General features: G+C 51.0%; 1 protein-coding gene across 4 annotated transcripts in view; it reads right to left on the reverse strand.

Annotated features, from left to right (window-relative positions):
• HIVEP3 (HIVEP zinc finger 3) overlaps positions 1-15370 on the reverse strand; it is a 523619-nt gene that overhangs the window by 201855 nt on the left and 306394 nt on the right. Inside the window, exons 1-2 of one of the 4 annotated variants that reach the window (XM_053576636.1) lie at positions 6938-7059; positions 5971-6108 (exon numbers count right to left, since the gene is read on the reverse strand). The exons of the other annotated variants lie outside the window; for them this stretch is intronic. The gene's annotated coding sequence lies outside the window, so the exon portion shown is untranslated. Of the gene's footprint in view, positions 1-5970; positions 6109-6937; positions 7060-15370 lie in introns of those variants that run through there. 4 annotated transcript variants of the gene reach the window in all.

Genomic DNA, 15370 nt, shown 5'->3' on the forward strand with positions numbered 1-15370 from the left:
TGGCAAATCTCATCCTTATTGCCCACCTCACCTCATTCTACCTCTAGGGACTGTCTGTTTCCCAGGTCTCTGAACCCCCTTCCCAAACTTGCTGTTAGAAAAGGACCTGATATCAGTCATGAGTCTTTTAGTCCGAATGAGTCCCTAGTAACTTTAAAGCTGGAGTATGCTGAGAGGAATTCTAATCTTCTTCCTGAACCCCTTCTCATTTTATAGAAGGAGAAAGTGAGGAGAAAGAGAGTCTTAAGAAATGCCCTGACTGAGGTCACTGGCTTAGAAGTAGCAGGCTGGGTGGGACCAGAGCCTACTGAATGTGATGGTCATTGGGCCTCACAGCCACTATCCCCATTCCTCTGGCTATCTCAATTTAACTATCTCTGATTCTGCACTGAAACGTACAAGGTGCTGAAAAGCAGACGAAAGAAGGTGTATTCTTCCTCCGCGCATGTGCTATTGTGTGAGCATCTAGTTCTCTCATCCAGCACTGCTCTGGAGCCCCACACCAGCCCAGGGAGGCGGGCAGGAAGGGAGCAGAAAGGCAGGGCAGGCCTTACTGTGCCTATTTTCCAGATGAGGACACTCAGGCCAAGGATGGGAAAGTCACTCAGCCAAGGTCCCACAGCCGGTCGAGGTTGAGTGTGCTTAACCCTAGGAAATGCGAGTGCAGAGTGAGGGGTTTGACTCACAGACTCCTCCTGCATGGAAGTCCCCCTGTCCACTCAAAAGCCCTTGCTCAAGGTTTTAGGAGCTGACATGATTCAGCTCAAGGATGACTCAGTGTGAGGGCAGTGCCAGGAGGAGCCCAGGCCTCTTCCCTCTGCCCCTGTGGCCTTGAACAGACTTGGTCTCCCCTCCTGTGGAGGTGAGGGGTAGACAAGTTAATCCTTCAGTCTGGTGGCCTCACCAACCTGGACGTGCCAGGCCTGAATAGTACTATGTTCCAGGTGCCCCATGCTTAGAGACAGCCTGCTCCTCCAAACACTCATTCCTGGGGTACACCCCAGAGAGGGGCGACATCAGGCCACTGGGGGACACTACAAATACTGCAAACAAATGCACAAGGGACACAAGGGGTGTAATATATCTAAGCAGTTCTCCCATGCTCTCTGCATGTTAATAATGCATGGGCAGCCGGCACGGGGGCCATCACAGGCCCAAGGTCAGGTGGCATTAGGAGGCTTCTAATGGTCCTGATTATCCGGGGAAGGTTCCCTAGTGGGATGTGGGCAGCATGGGCGGGAAGCCAGGATTCCGGGCACTTACACTCCACAGGAGAGAGGATGGAGGGTGGGTGCAGGGCAAGAGGACAGCTTTCATAGACCAAAGCCTCAAGCAGGGGTTCACATGGGGTGAGCTTCCTATACAAGGATGAGTATTTTCAAGGAGAGAAGCAAGGGCCCAGCTCCTACAGGCAAAAGTGAGTGAGCAGTTTCAGTAACCTAGAGCTCAGTGGAACCCTGTCAAAATCTGCCCCCTGACGTTTCTGCTCAGTGGCTCTGAGAAGGGTGCCTGTATACCTGCAGGGACAGGAGACTCGCTACTTCCTGAAGCAACACAGGTATGACCGCTGGGAAGCAGGTATAGTGTGTCCAGCAGTCAGGAAAGCAAGTGCCAGTGAGGGCTGGGGGCATGAGTAAGTTAGATAAAGGATCCAGTTTTAATACTGAGGATGCCTCATCTTCAGGCAGCTCTAGTCCACCAACCTGGCCACCCTTCCCAGCCCACCACAAGTGGTAACGCCGAGCCTATCCCAGGGCCCCTGGAGCGCCTGTGAACTTTGCACCCCCATGCTCATTGTTCAGGGTGAGCAGTACAGAAAATCAACCCATGCATGGCAGGTGCTGGGGACAGCCAGACTCTGAGAGGTGTCCCCACGAGTCTCATCTCTGAGTGTTCATACCGAAGTTCTCATCTCTGAGGGTTCCTATTGAAGGGGTCGACTTGTATAACTAACAGGATATTGTGAGAATGACAGGCATGACTTCCGAGGCTAGGTCATAAAACAAAATTGTGGCTTCCGCCTTTCTTTCTCTTGGATGGCAGCTGCTTGGGGACACTCATGCAGACTGTGGAGGTGGCCGTGTGGGAGGCACTGAGTGCCTTGCCAACAGTCAGCTGTGACATGCCAAGTCTATGAGCGAGCCACTTCAGAAGCGGGTCTCCGAACCCCAATTGTGCCTTCAGATGACTGCAGCCCTGGCCAGTTCCTTGGCTGCAACTCGTAAGAGACTTTGAGCAAGAACTGCCCAGCTGTAGTGCTTCTGAGTTCTTGACTCACAGGGGTAATTTATTACAAGAAAACAATAAATACTCAACAGACAAGTGAATGTTCCATCCACTAACAGTGTTTCCCTGCAGAAGGATCCAGCACTGAACTAGGAATATGGGGTCCAGAAGATGTGTTCATGGTCTTCTGGAGGAAACAGAAGATGTGTTCATGGTCCTCTGGGAGGTCTTGGGCACATGGCAGAGAATGACAGCTATAGATGGCGGGTTACTGGGAGAATCACAGGCAGAGTAGACCACGTGAGGGAGACGAGGGCGGCTAGGAGAAGCAAGTTTCTCCAGCGGCTCTTGCACTGACTGCTGGGTGTCCAGCATCACCTCTCTCCGACAGGTACATTACCACCCCTGTTTCATGGGTATGGAAACAGAGATTAATCAGTTTGCCACAGTCACAACCCTGGGAAATGAAGGAGTTGGAATTTAAACTGATGAAAGCAGGAGGTGGAGAACTAGCAGAGAGTAGCCTTAGTGAGGCCTCCAGGATTGGGACTCAGGGGCACAGGTGCCAGGGAAGGTAGTTCAGGAAAGGCCCCCAGGCTGGCACTAGCGGAACATAGGGAAAGTACCCTAAGGGGGTGAGGGAGGGAAGGCCACACCAGGAGCTGAGGACTGTGTCTCTGTGCCCAAGTCCCCCACTCCAGCCAGACACCTACCAGTTGCTCTTTCAGAGTCTTTAGCCAGGGCTGGCCAGTCCCTCTACATAGCCCTGTCTGGTCCCCATCATATAGTGCCTGGGCCAGAAACACTACCCTCTAGGACCATGCCTGCCTGCCCACACCCTGTGAGTTATTGTGAGTTATGTCATCCAGAGAATGCTCTCCAGTGTGCTCCCTGGGGTCAGGTGGCACGGGGGGGAGGTAGGAAGGAACAGGACATCCAGCTTTCCAGTCCCCATAGGAGGCCAGAGTACTCCTGCCTGCCTAATCCCCAGGGTCTTATTCACCCATGTCCCCAGCACCCAGTCCTAGGCCTGGTACATAGCAGGTACTCAATATATATGTGGGGTATAAATGAACCAGCAGAAGCACAACTCTATCCTGCAAATGCAAACAGTTCAGAGCTTGCTGGGAGACCCCACGGAGAAAATGCTGCGTGTGGTGATGGATTTTCACATTGGTCCCTAACAGTCCAGGTCTTTTCTGTCACTGCCCCAAGGGACTGCTGGTATCTTCCCAGCTGTGCTGGGCAGCAGGTCAGGGCTGTGCTGAGGCCAGGACACATGGTGGAGGTGGGGGGGAGAAGAAAACACAAGCAAAGGCAGAGCCAGGGGATGGGATGTCCTTGGATTCTGAAATGCAAGTCCTGACAGCCAATGTTCAACTCCCAGGGACTAAGCGGCAATTAGTGTAAAAAGCAGAGAGCTTGACAGTGGAGGATGGAGGTTCCACCCATAGCTTTACCTGCCCTCTCCCCCACTCTCACATCACAAGCCTCAGGACAGAGGACAGGGCAGTGGTGAAGGGTCTGGGTGGGCTCCCTGGCTCCTATCTCTCTGTCCCCCGCACCCCCCCCCCACCACTCAAGGCATGGCACACGGCATCTATATGTCTTTAGATCTTACATTCCCCACTTGAAGTTCACCATCCCACTCCCCAGCCCATGCTTTCTGCCTCCTGCCTCACAAGTGCGGTTCTGCGCCTGCCACTTCCCAGCTGTGTTCCTCATGCCTGAATCCCACAGCAGCTCCCACACTACTCCTCCTGCCCTGTCCAGCGAGCGAGCAGAGGCTGCACACAGGCTGAGGGTGTTCTCTTCACAGGTCATGAGCATTGCCTAGTGCAAAACGGTCATCTCCATGGTGCTGAGTGGACAGTGCCTTTGGCCTCAGAGTCCCCTGCATCATAACTCAGGCCCTGCCAGGTATCTAGCCACATGGCCTTGGCCAAGCAGTTAACATCTCTGGGCTTCAGTTTTCTTATCTGAAAAATGGAGCAGTGATACCTCCCCTACCAGCAGGATCCAAGAGCCAGCTGGCATGTGTATGGCATGGCATTTGGCCCAGCGAAGGTGAGAGAGAAACATGCATTCAGCGAACGTACAAAGAGTAAGTTCTGGGTAAATTTCCAGCCATCCTCTCCTCATGCTCAGGGTTGAACTTGGCATTGAACATAGTCAATGGCCACTAAGTACTTTACTGACTGATTACTCGTTGCCGAAAGGTGTTCAGTAGGGGAGTTACAAGTCACATGTATGAAGGACGCCTTGGGCTGCCAGGGTGGAGGGTGGTCTGTGAAGAAGGAGGTAAGGGAGAAGGTGGCCACAATTCCAGGAAGGAGAAGAGGGCTGGGCAAGTGGTGTGGGCAGTGGGAAGCCTAACCAGAGATACTCGTGAGCAGGATCAATGTCACCCCCTGGATTGGGTGGGCAGGGGGAGAATAGAGGAACCTATCCACTGATGTGAGTGGTGATGCCACTGAGTGATATGTGGTCTAGGGCAGAGCTGTGGTCTGTGCCAGTGAAAATGATGAAATGAGGCATTGGGATTTTGGAGTGTTAGAAGAGGGGGCTTATTGTGCATTCAGGGTGAGTTATCTGTGGGGTATAGTACAGGGTGGCCATAAACGTTCATGTGCAATATTAAATTACACACTATAAAAATCGCACATTAACTTTATGGCCATACTGTATTTGTGACCCCAAATGCACCCTTTCTCCAGTGACAAGAAAGCACTCGACCAACATGCTCTGACAACAACAGTGATGCCGCTAGCAAATGGCTTGCTAGCACCGCAACCTTTTTCAAGCATTTTATGTGCTTCAACACATTTAAGTCTCCAACAGCCCTTTGCAGAAGGCACTATTAACATCATCTTCATTTTACACATAAGAAATCTGCAGCTCAAAGAAGTGAGACCATCTTGCCCAACAAATTGTCAGCAAAACAGAAACTGGAGTCAATGGCAAATACATTTTATTGAGCACCCAATGGTTTGTGAGAACCTTTTATATTTTTAGGCATTAGTTCAGCGTCTGGCACACACTACACACGCAATCTCTCCATACCACCACAATGGTGATGACAATGGTGAATGTAGAGGAGATGACAGAGATGAAGGTGATGGGGACAGGGATGAGGATTCCCTTCTGGGGTCTGACCAAATCCATGTGACAATGTTAGGAGGAAGGAATTAGTATTCCTTAACCACAGCGAAATTGAGGCACAATGGTGTGTGGATTTGAAGCCCTGTGAGGGGCTTAACCCAGGTTACAGAGGCTGGTGTTGTCCAGAGCTCACTCATGGCTCTAAAACAGAAGCATCTAGGACCTACTCAAGCCCTTCCCACAAATTAGCAACCTCCTGTCAATCTGCCTGGTGACTTGGGACCTAGGCACTGCCAGGGAATTAAACCTAGTTTCCTCCTCCTCTGCTGAAGCAGGCAAACTCCATGATGGGTGGAGGGAGGCGGTCTGAGCTGCTCCCTGGCCACCCACATGCTATCTAAATTCACCGCCAGACAAAGCTGTCTCTAGGGCTTGGCGCCTCCCTCACTCCCTGCCATTCATGCGCTGAGAGATTTCATTTCCAGTAAGTGGAGGCTGGAGAGAGAAAGCAAGCAGGAGGGGGGGAAAGGCAATAGCCCGAATTTGGCCCATGATGCAGCCCCATTGTCAAAAGGACAACTCATTAAAGACAATGATTTGTGGGCCTTGCGGGGGAGACACCACCTCTGAAGAGTCACCTACCTCTTTTGTGTTCCATGATAAGGCAGCATCTTCAGCCAGGGCCCGCCCAGGGCAGCTGGGAGCTGACAGTTGTCACAACAGCCCTTCACACTCCCTCTTGGGAAGCAATCTGCAGAGTTCCAAAATTCTGATCCCTCCCTGCTAGAAGCAAGGATAGACCAGGCCAGTGCTTCCACAGCAGCCCTTCTGGGGAAATGGGCAAAAGCCCAATGCCCAGTTTCCAGCTGGGTCCCCCACAGTGTGCAGAGCTCTCCCTCTGGCAGAACCTCTGTCCATGAGACAATAGGTCTGGCTGTCTTGACAAACACCAGATGCTCAGCTCCCCCTGGAAGGGGCTGAGGGGCCAAGAAGGTGGCAGGGGCAAGCGGGGGTGGTTCCTGAGGATGGCAAGGCTCCCTGGCTTAGGCATGGGGAAGTAGGCCCACTGCTCCCCCAGATCTTCCTCCAGAAAACCTGGCATTATGTCTTCCTGGGTCCTGGCCTGCTTATCTATGACCAGAGAGGGTGGAACCGCTCTCCCAAGCCCCACATACAAGGTGAGCATTCACTCTGGGCAGAGGCAGGCACAGGAGCTGGGCACATATTCACAGCTTTGTTCAGCAGATGTTCACTGCCTTCCAGACCTGGCGCCGGACGCTCAGGGGTTAAGACACAGAGAAGACCATGTGTGTGTCCTCGAGCTATTCAAAGGAAGAGACAGAGAGAAAGCCAAGGCCCATGATGGCCAGGGCATTATGATGACCCATCAGAAGGGTCATCATAAGGAGGCCTCAAAGGAAGTGTCGAAAGGCCTGAAGGAGTTCTGGCTCTTTCTCTGGACAGAGAAGCCGGCATGAGAGCTGAGCCCTTCTGCCCACTGCTGGGTGACTCCTCCAGGCTTTGGTCACCCTCCCCTTTCTAGGGCATGGCCCCTACTCCCACTCCCCTCTAGGCACCAGCCACAAAACAAAATGAAGGCTTTTATCACCTTTTCTTTATTTGCTGAGAAATGTGGCCCCTCATTCCCAACTTGCCAGTGGAGGTTCCCGCAGACATCTGACAGGCCTGGGTTGTTCTCCCAGCCAAGTTGCTTACAAGCTACAGCCTTAGGAAAGCTGCTTGCCATATCTCAGCCCAGTTTCCTCATCTGTAAAGTGGGGTGAACAGGGACTGCCATCAGAGATGTCTGGAGGATTGATTAGGATGCTGCGTGTAAAGGGAGGTACTTGGTCTTCACTCCTGCCATTCCCACTGCCAGCAGTGCCTGCCCCACTCCCACAGCTACATGCTGCGTGGCTGACTCTTGTCATCCTTCTTATCTCAGATGAGACTCCTAGCTCTGCTGTGAAGGGTCCCTGGCTCTCCAAGACTCTCCCTAGATGCATCTGTGTCCCCAAAGGACCAGAGACATACTCTGTCATTGTAGTTAACATCCTGGGCTGCCATGGCCCACTGAATCATCTGTTGTCCCTCAAGCCTTAAAAAGAGTCTTGTTTATAGCAACTCGTTTATTCCTTTGTATCCTCAGTTTGCAGATGAAGGAGGTTTACAGAGGCTCCAAGAAGATGAATGACTTGCCAAGGTCACATGGCTAATTGAGCAGAAGATGGGGCATGGACCTCAGCCCCAGCATGTCGTTGTAACCACTGCAGTTTAATAAGGGTCATCAGTGCCTTTACCCAAGGTCTTGAGGACCAGGACAATCTCAGGCTCATGACAATACTGTGGAGGGAGATATTTTTAGAAAAGAGGCTTTTTATGGGGAAAACATTTACAGATTTTAGGCTCTGTGGTCCTAAAATATAGCAGGTATTATTAATCTGTCCTGGAAAGTCCCTCAGACCAGGCTGTATTCTGGGACCTTTCTCATGTCTCCTCTCTTCCATGTCATGGTCATTCTGTGGAAAGGGATGCGGGTCCATGCCCTCACACGCCAATCACATGACCTTGGAGCTCAGTCATGTGCTTTGCCCAAGGCTACAGCTGGTAACACTGGAACTGAAGTTTAGCACTGCCCACCAGCTGGGAGGACAGGGTCCCTCTCCCACTCTGCTCTGGCCAGGCCTATTCTGCCCATGGAAGAACTGCCCTGTGTGGAGCAGGCCTGCCCAGGCCTTGGCCTCTAGGAAGGCCGGGCCAGGAAGAACAAATGGAACAGCAGGGCTTGAGTACAAGGGAAGGGTGTTCCAATATGGTGACAGTGTCCCAGAGACACAAAGACTCGTGACCTGGCCTCACGTATTGTGGCCTCACCCACAGACTACCCAGAAATCACAGCCCTCAGGAATCACTGAAGTCCCAGGTTTCTCCACCCAGGTGGGGGTCCTGGGCATCCTGTCAGCAAATGTGTGGTGCATCTTCTCCGAGTATCGATTCTATCTGGAGATGTATTGGAGAAAACATTTAAAAAATTTAAAAGAAACACCCTGACATATTTTGGAAAAGAATACAACATGTATGAAAATGTTGAAGGGGAAACAGAAACTTCCAAAGAAATTGATTTACTCTTCTCTGTGGAAAAAAATTTAAGAAGTACTGAGAGAATTCAAACCTCTCACAAACCAGAAAGAAACTGGAGCCTGTGGTGTCAAGTGATTTGCTTGTGGCCTCACAGCCAGTCAGTGCACAGCTCCTGGGCGCAGGCCTGGAAGAGAAGCACCAGCGTCCGGCTGAAACCAGCAGTAAGGTAGCCTTGGCTTCTGTGCCACTTTGCAGGTCACTTCTCTGCCTGGTGCCTCAGTTCCCTCCTCAGTAAAATGGGACAACAGTCTTGGTAAAATGTGAGCTAATGCTGTAAGAATTCCTAGGCACAACACAAACGCCAGCCTGCTTGCTTGCTTCACTCCCTACAGATGGGATAAAGAATCTGTGGATGGAACACTCCCACGTTAGCACTCAGATCCCTAACAGCGTGGATTCTCCCTATGTAATGAACCTTAATGCCGTTAGACCCCAGCACTTCACATAGTCTCTCAACTGCATCTCCCATATGAAGATATTGTGCTTGGAACAATCTCACAGCCACCGGAAGGCTGAATTCCCTCGGCCACCACTGCTGCCTGTAGAGGAAACAGAAATCTCTGAAAATAGAACCAGAATCGATGCCCCCGACTCACTCCACAAAGTGTGGCAATGCCCAAGAAGAAGCCGGTGCTGCCTCTGCCCCCTTCACAGCCTCAGCTGGCGGGGTTTCCGGGCAGCCTGCAGTAGGATTTCAACATCTCGAGCTGGAGGTCACGTGTGCAAGAGCAGTGGTGGCAAATGGGGAACTCCAGGAAGCCAGGCAGTTTCAGAGAAGTGCTTGGAGCTGGGAGGACACTTAGGCAGGAGTGAGGTCAGAGGGTACGTGGCAGCCATGGGGTTGACTTGCAGAGAGGGAGTCCTAGGCTCTGCAGGCCACTCCTTCCAGGAGCGGAGGAACAGCATAATGCCCAGTGACTGCCCTCTGAGTGCTGGGCACACACAACTCTCCTTTCACACGACAGCACCAAGGCTCGGAGAGGGTGAGTAGTGCGCCCTCAGTTGTTACCCAGCCCAGCAGAGCAGGGGTCAGCACTGCTTCCACACCCCATCCCTCTTGGAAGGAAGTCTGGGCTTCCTCAGGCCCTCCTTCTATCCCACCCGACTTCACCCAGATCCACCACACACTGCTCAATTACAGACACCCAATACTACATTGTATGCTTACCAGAAAACCCTGGAAGGCAGACAGGCCCACTGTACAGATGAGAAGAACTTCGGCTGTCACAGACCCTGTGACTTGATTACAGCCAAGGCTCAAGTCCAGGCTGCCTGGTCCATATCCTGCATTGCTTCAGAAGAAAGTACTGGCACCAGCACAGCAGCAGCGATGCTGCATCTCTACGTGACAGCAACTCCCCATTTCCAAAGCATCACCATAGGCACCCCAGTGTCCAGTCATGGATATCCCTCCCTCCACCACCATGATGATGTAAGTGGAAGTTGTCTATTCCCACTTTAGAGATGAGTAAATGGGATTAAGAGAGATGAAGCCACTTGCCCGAAAGTAGTGTCTTGCTAGGCCTGCTGGGGGTGGCAGCCAGGTGTGAAAGAGAGTGCTTATGTGGGGCAGGGTCACCCAGGACACTCCAGCCTCTCTGCAACTCCCCCATCACCTGTACACAGCAGCACCTTGTAAACCTTCAGTGGCTGGGAGAGGAGGGGATAGACCCAGAGAAGTACAACTTGGTTCTGGAATGGCACTGCCCACTTTTTTCTCCTGCCCCAGCAGGGTGAACCCATGACAGCAGTTTGGGGTTTAAAGAGTGGGGAAGAAGGTGAGAACTAACATAAACAGAGAGGTTTGTTCTGGATGTGGTGGGCTGTGTATTCATCTTACAAATGTTTAATGAACACCCATCATTGCACAGGCCTGGCTGGGAGCACTCACATTCCCTCCCTCAGTGATTCCTGCAGCCAACACCTGGGAAGACCCCACTCTGTGCCAACACCAAGTGCCAAGGAGGCAGATAGGTAGGCAGATCCTGGACTGGAGCACTAAGACAGAGTCCACAGTCCTGGGTGCCAGCCCTGGCTCTGCCATTCATCCCTGGCTGTGTCACCCAGGCAGAGCCCTTACCTGGTGGGTCCCAGTCCCCCCATCTCAGTCTTCAGAACGGTCTACCTTCAGTGCCCACACTTCGTGGTCCCTGCCCCTGGGTGATGATAGCTAGGTCCGGAGGAGGCAGGAAAGAGCAGGTGCAGCTGTTTGGGGGTGAGAACCCTAGGGCTCTTTCCTGCTCTAGTCAGACTCAGCCAGAGAGGGAAGGGGAGGAAAAAAAGAACCGTCTCCTGGACACCTACCATGTGCTGACCCTGAACAACCATTTCCACAAGTGGCGTCTTGTCTAATTACTAAGACAGCCCAGCGAGGCAAAAATGGACGCTCAGAGAAGGAAAGTGACTTGCCCCAGATTGCACAGCCAGGACAGGGGGGAACTGTTGTAGAACACAGATTTGCCTTCAAGGAAGAAAGGCAAGCTGCCCTTCTCCTTCCTTCTCCCAGGTCCTCCAGCATCCTCCCCCCCCTACCTTCCTCCTGGCTCAGCCAAAGTGTGTGAGACATACAGGGATGTGGTGAGGGGAGCCCATCTGCCCCCACCCTGCATTCTCCCAGCAGGGGCTGGATTCTGAGCTGTCTTTCCATGGTGGGAGTTGCTGTCTTCCACAGTCCTGACCCAGCTCCACGCTCCCACCCACCCTTGTCTCAGTGACTAGGTCCTGCCACTGACTAAGCTGTCCTTACTGGCTTCACAGTGGAAACAAACTCAGGTTCCTTCCTCTTCAATCCCCACCCCGACCTCCTTGACCTGGGGCCTCCTGCCAGGCCCTCTGTTGCACAGAAAGAGAATCCAGAGTACAGGGGAGTCGCACTGAGGCTGCAGCCACCTGGGTCTGCTGCCGAAAGAAACCCTGCCCATTTGTCTGATTTCCTGTGAGGTGTCAGGGGATGCGAGGGGATGGTGAAATGGACAGCTTTGATTCTGATTTGATTCTGGCTCAACTACTGATTGTGTGACCTTGTGCCTTCTGCTTCATCTAGCCTAAAACCTCCTGATTTGTGAAATGAGGGGCTATTTTGAAAACGAATAACCATAATGTCTACAGAAGTCTGGGCTTTTCCCTTCAACTGTCTATGATGGATGAAGAAGACTGAGGTCCAGGGCATTTGTTTATACTGGTTGCCCAATGAGATGAAATGCTTTTTTATTTTTAACTTGATTTGTGGCAAAGATAAACAACACTTTTCAGAATTGATTTTTGAATTTGCTGTTAAATTCAATACCACTGTGAATTGCACCCTGAATATATCCAGCCTCCACAACCAGAAGTTTGAGAAGTTGCATGTGGGGCTGGTCCCAAATCTTAACTGTCTGTTCATCCATCCATCCATCCACTAAATGTTTGAATCTCTCCTGCATGCCAGCCACAGTGGGGACTCCAAACAATAAAAGAGCTTCAAAAGCTTCCACATACCCCACTGCTGTTGACTCAGACACACACCACGGGCATCTAATAGTTACTTTTGCATTGGTGGGATATGGAGAGAGAAAGAAGGCCACCTCCCTGCCCAGCATCTGGTTTGCTCAATGTTGCCCTTCCTGTATTCTACATGCATGGCTCCTAGTGAAGGCCTTTCACATGAATAATTATCCCACAATGAATAGGGTATTCCCCCGTAAGAGCAGAGGTTTTCACCAAAGTACTATCACTCATTTGCACCACAGAGGCTGCTCCCTTGTGGCTTAATGGCATACCACCATGCGGGACCTGCAGTTGATTGCAATCTCTCTTTTCTCCCCATGGAGTCAGCACCATGCTTTACCCACAGGAAACGTCTCCCTGTTCAGCCTGTCTCCCTCTATCACATCATCTTGATTCATTTTTGGCAGTGCACCCCTCACTGCCTAGTTCCAGTGTTTGTTTGAGAGACTGGATAACAGAGTAGTGAAGAATGCAGTCTCTGAAGCCAGGCTCCTGGGCTTTCTAATACATCACTCCTACTGTGTGACCTTCAACCAGTGAGTGGTTGAAGGACACATCTCTGTGTCCTAGTTTCACATCTGTAAAATGGGGATCAGCGGGAGGACCAGCTTCATGGGGCTGTCATGAAGATTAAATGAGATCATGTTGTGGTCTAATGAGGGGCTGTCCCACAGTGTGAAGGGCATTTTTCACTGTAAGTGGGTATTTGAGGATGTTCTGATGAGTGGGGTTGAGTGTGGAAGAAGGGGGACATTGACAGTAGAGGACAGAAGCCACAGTCCTGTGCTATAAAGAAGTGCCCCTCAGAACACAAAGTGCACCCTCATCAAGGAACTCTGCATGAAAAGGGCTTCAACAGAGCCCAGCATGTGGCAGACACTCACCTAGTGTGAGCTATGACTTGTTTCCTGTCCTGCCATCATGCAAGCTTTATAAGAGTAGGAAAAGACCTCACCTGTCTTGTTCAGTGCTGCCAAATCCCCAGCACTTCAGATAGGGCCCCCACACGGCAGACAGTGTGTGGATGAATGGCTGAATGAATGAACAAATGAATCAACACATGAATGAATGGATGGGTGCTATGTGCTCAGTCTATTGGTGAGTGGCTGTTTGGTGAAATATGTTGATTTCAATTACAACTGGTGTTTGCTGAGCAGCACCAAACCACAGGATAAGGAGATGATAGAGGACCAGCTGCTCCCGTTTGGATGTCCAGTCTACCCCTCCCTTCAAGGCCTGAGCCTGCTGAAGATTACCCTCAAGGGCATGCCATTTGTCCTCCTTTGGTGAATACTGTCTGATTCACAAATGCTCCTCCCTCCTCCTCCACTGGAATATGAGGTAGGATCTGCCTCTTTTCTTCCTCTCTTCTTGGGTACAGGAGACTCAGACTAGACCTCAGCAGAGCTCAGCAAGTATCTCTCTCCCCACATGCATACAATCAGCCACCTTTTCATAAATGTGGACAAAGCTGGTTAAGCAGAGTTTTGGGGATGTGAAATGGAAAGGGGCATGGGGAAAGACTCCCTGAATGTTCTGAGAAGAAGATTCATCAGAAAACTCTATTTCAACCCTTGCTAAACATTCTCCCATCCTTAGTCACCTCCCCTCCTTGGTAATACACAGAGTCCTTTCCTACTGACAAGAGCTCAGAGGCCAGCCAGCCTTTTGAAATTGATATCACTGAACATTTGCTAAGCACCTGCTGCAGGTAGAGGAAGAGATGAATCAAATTCGTTCCAGTCTCTGGGGAGACAGCCACAATCAGGCTTCACTGTGCAGGCAGGCAGGATGCCGATGCTTTATGAGATTCTGTCAATGGGGCTGATTTCCTGATGCTCCTTGTTTTGGGGGGTTAAATATCTATCAGAAGCTTATGTTCTTGAATTTAACTGGGTTTTCTTTTTTGTTGTTGTTGTTATTGTTTGTTTTTCTGAAAATTCTGCTTGATAGATGTATTGATTGCAATGATTCTGGTTAAGCATGATTTTATAAGGTGTGCTCATTCAAGGAATGTACAAGAAGACAGTCGTTCATGTTCTCATGGGGCTTACGTTCCAGCACATTCACAGCCAGTCTGACAGGTACTTCTGAACGCTGGTATGCTCACCAAGCTCTGTTTGAGGATGACAGCGGTGGAAGAGGGGATGGTGGGGGAAGGGTGGGAGAGGAAGGCCTCTGATCAGGTGCCCTGTGAGCAGAGGCCTAAGAAGGAAAGGAGCCAGGAGCATGTGTCTCAGAAGAGTTTTAGCATCAGCCAGAGTCTCAGAAATCCTGGTTCCAGAAAGTGCCGAGCTCCTGCCAAAACCTGGGGGTCCCAGCGCCACCAAGGGAGGGAGGTGGTCCTTTTCCCCTGTTTCTTCTCTCTGTGGATGTTGCTTCTAAATGACTCAGAGGTAGTGATTTTCTTCAGCTCTCTCACAACCCACATGGCCAGGAAGTTTTTCCTTAAGTCTGACTATGCCAATTCAGCAACTCTCTCTTCCTTACCCCACAGAGGGGAGGGAGCATAGGAGGTCACCACCCCCTGGAGGTCACGATGTGAAGTTCTCAAAGGTTTCCACCAAAGCAGCCCTAAACAGGGAGGGTTCTGAAAGATCTCTCTCAGAGAGGTCCATGGAGATCCCTCAAAGCAGTCCCCACATGTGAAAATGTCTTTAGTTTTTAAAATTCATGCATGCGTAAAATCCCACTTTACAATCTATGCATGGATCTGCCCATGTGATAAAATATATAAGTGGTTCATTTCTTCATCTGAAAGATGGATCAGGTCTACACCATGGTTCTTCCAGACCTCTGAGACTCTGCTGTGACCTTGGAGATGGGGCACCCATGGCCAAAAGCACAGGCACATGAGACCCTGGTACTGGGACTCTAATAAAGACTTGCTGTGGACCCTGTCTTTCCTTGTCAAAGGGAGAGGCCACTGCAGCTCACAGTCCCACCTTCCCAGGAAGCTCACGCCTCTAAGGACCCTAGTGAAGGGTCTCACGATGTGGTGAATAAAAGCCTGAACTGGATGGGGGGGGTCACAAGGGTGGGGATATGGAAAGAAGTTTTCAGACAGGGAGTCTTGTCACTGAAGGGACTATAACACCCCTCTTCCCGAGAATGGGGATGTGGTAATTGTTTCACAGACCTTCTGGCCAAGGTTTCAAGAGAGTTGCTTCTGGCACCTAGCATGGAATTTAGCACATTATCCTCAATCAATACCTGTTGAATAATGGGAATGAATGAATGAATGACCAGGGGCCAGCCTGTGCCCTAGATGATTCTAAGGTCTTTCTGGTGTATGTGAAGAGGCTATACCTCTGCTCTGTTTTTACCCTACAGCAATAATTTGATGTATAGCCTGCTGGCCCCATCATTCCCCTCTGTAGCCTAATTCAGCTAAAGAAACCACAGATTATAAACC

The sequence above is a fragment of the Nycticebus coucang genome, chromosome 22, assembly GCF_027406575.1.
Source record: "Nycticebus coucang isolate mNycCou1 chromosome 22, mNycCou1.pri, whole genome shotgun sequence".
Lineage (NCBI taxonomy): Eukaryota > Metazoa > Chordata > Mammalia > Primates > Lorisidae > Nycticebus > Nycticebus coucang.